We start from the raw sequence: 3,002 nt of genomic DNA, 5'->3' as shown, positions 1-3,002 counted from the left end.
GAGATCAGATGTGCTTCAACAGTAAACACTTTTAAATCTAGATTAAAAACACATCTGTTTAACTCTGCATTTACTGAATGAGCACTGTGCTGCTTCACACTGACTGCACTTTTAACTCAAGTCACTTTTACTCCTGTTTTATTCTTTTTAATATTTTAAACTGTTTTATTAAAATCACATTTATTTTCTTTAATTGTTATTTAAAATTCTCATGTCTTTATTGTGATCTTATCGTGTATATCTTATTTTTACATTTTCTTTTTCTTTTTTTATATATTGTTTTCTCATCTCTGTGTAAAGCACTTTGAATGACCTCTGTGTATGAAATGTGCTATACAAATAAACTTGCCTTGCCTTGCCTTGCCTAAATGAGAACACAGCTTTTTTGCTGATAACTGTTATATTGTTTTGTCTGAAATCAAGAGATTTTCCTAGGTTTTTTAAACTGCTCATCCGAAGTCAACTTTACTTTCTGCTGTGCCCTTTTCGGCTTGACCCCGGTGATTGCTGCTTGCAGCTATATTTATTATTATTATTCTTCCTCTTCCGCCATTGAAGTCAATGGCAGCCCATAGATCCGTACATAGGAAAGTTATGAAATTTGGCACACATGTACAGTACAGTCTTAGAAGTTACTATAGCAAATTTGGTGTGTCTAACTCAAACTCTCTAGCGCCACCAACAGTCCAAAAGTCCACTTATGTTCATGCTCATAACTTCTGACCCGTGAGTCCTAGAAACTAAATTCTTGTTTCCTCTGAATCCTTGGCTCATGTTGATTCAATTGCACACATTGATGTCATTTGTGTCATGCACATCTTTCCGCCATTTTGAATTTTCCGTAAAACCTACTTTTTCGAACTCCTCCTAGAGCGTTTGTCCGATTTGCATGTCCTTTGATATATAGCATCTAGAGACACCTCTGACAAAAAGTTATCAAAAGCTTTTTTATAGACCAATGCGTTCTCGTATAAATTAACAACATATATGGCGGCGAGCACGCCAAAACAGACGTGTGGCTGTATCTTCGCAACACTTTGGTGTATCGACACGAAACTTGGTATATGTCATTACAGTCATGAACTGAGGGTGCCTGCAACGTTTCGTCACAGCGCCACCTAGTGGTCACGAGATTCGAAAAATGCCTATTTTCGCTTATAACTACTTCAAACTTGAGTCTAAAATCATGAAGTTGGTCTTGTTAGATTCCTTGAGGCATGCCGAGTCAAACGATACCAAACGGTTTTCAGTCGGCCATTTTGGGTGTCGGCCATTTTGAATTTTCTCATTAAGTTCAGTATTTCACAAACAGAATGGCGTATCGCTACGAAATTTGGCATGGTTCATCAGTGACATGTTCTGAGCGCACCTATAAATCTTTAGGACGGCGCCACCTAGTGGTCAGGATATGTAAATAAATTGTTTAAAATCTTTATATCATTTGATTAAATTGCCACTATGACATAAGACTTCACTCTATTGATTCCTTGGCTCATGCTGAGTCCGACTGTACCAAATATGTCTGAGTCAAACCTACTTCCTGTCGGCCATTTTGAATTATATTGAACACCTACTTTTTCGAACTCCTCCTAGAGCGCTCGTGTGATTGGCTTGATTTTTGGTATGCATCATCTAGAGACACTCTAGACAAAAAGTTATCAAAAGCTTTTCGGTAGACCTATTTGTTGTCGTATAACGCATCAAAGAATGCGAGGGCGAGCACGCCAAAATGTGTTTGAGCCTGTATCTTCGCAAAACTTTTGTGTATTAATATGAGACTTGGTATATGTCATAACAGTGATGACCTGAGGGTGCATGCACCATTTCGTCACACTGCCCCCTACTGGTCAAGAGATATAAAAAATGTCTATTTTTGCTTATAACTACTGCAAACTTGAATGTAAAATTATGAGAGTGGTCTTGTTAGATTTCGTGAGGCATGCCGAGTCAAACGATACCAAATGGTTTTTGGTCGGCCATTTTGTGTGTCGGCCATTTTGAATTTTTCTTTAAGTTCAAGTATTTAAGAAACGCAATTACGTATTGTTATGAAACTTGGTATGGTTCATCAGCAACATGTTCTGGGAGGACTTGTAAACTTTCCGGTGCCCCCTAGTGGTCAAGAGATTTGAAGCTATATCTCTGCATCTCTTTATTGTATTTACACCAAATTTGGTGGGTGTCATCACAATCAAGACCTGAGTCACAATTTATTTTTTGGTCAGTGCCCCCTAGTGGTCAAGTTATTTAAGGCTATATCTCTGCATCTCTTTATTGTATTTACACCAAATTTGGTGGATGTCATCACAATCAAGACCTGAGTCACAATTTATTTTTTGGTCAGTGCCCCCTAGTGGTCAAGTCATTTGAGGCTATATCTCTGCATCTCTTTATTGTATTTACACCAAATTTGGTAGGTGTCATCACAATCAAGACCTGAGTCACAATTTATTATTTGGTCAGTGCCCCCTAGTGGTCAAGTCATTTAAGGCTATATCTCCGTATCGCTTTATTGTATTTACACCAAATTTGGTGGGTGTCATCACAATCAAGACCTGAGTCACAATTTATTGTTTGGTCAGTGCCCCCTAGTGGTCAAGTTATTTAAGGCTATATCTCTGCATCTCTTTATTGTATTTACACCAAATTTGGTGGATGTCATCACAATCAAGACCTGAGTCACAATTTATTTTTTGGTCAGTGCCCCCTAGTGGTCAAGTCATTTAAGGCTATATCTCTGCATCTCTTTATTGTATTTACACCAAATTTGGTAGGTGTCATCACAATCAAGACCTGAGTCACAATTTATTATTTGGTCAGTGCCCCCTAGTGGTCAAGTCATTTAAGGCTATATCTCCGTATCGCTTTATTGTATTTACACTAAATTTGGTATGTGTCATCACAGTCATGACCTGAGGCACCATCTATTGTTTCGGCAAAGCGCCACCAAGTGGTCTCAAGATACAAAACATGCTATTTTTTCATAAAACTAATGCAAACTT

This window comes from Paramisgurnus dabryanus, chromosome 11 (assembly GCF_030506205.2).
Source record: "Paramisgurnus dabryanus chromosome 11, PD_genome_1.1, whole genome shotgun sequence".
Taxonomy (NCBI): Eukaryota; Metazoa; Chordata; class Actinopteri; order Cypriniformes; family Cobitidae; genus Paramisgurnus; species Paramisgurnus dabryanus.
The sequence above is the reverse complement of the archived record's forward strand: the minus strand, read 5'-3'. Positions refer to the sequence as shown.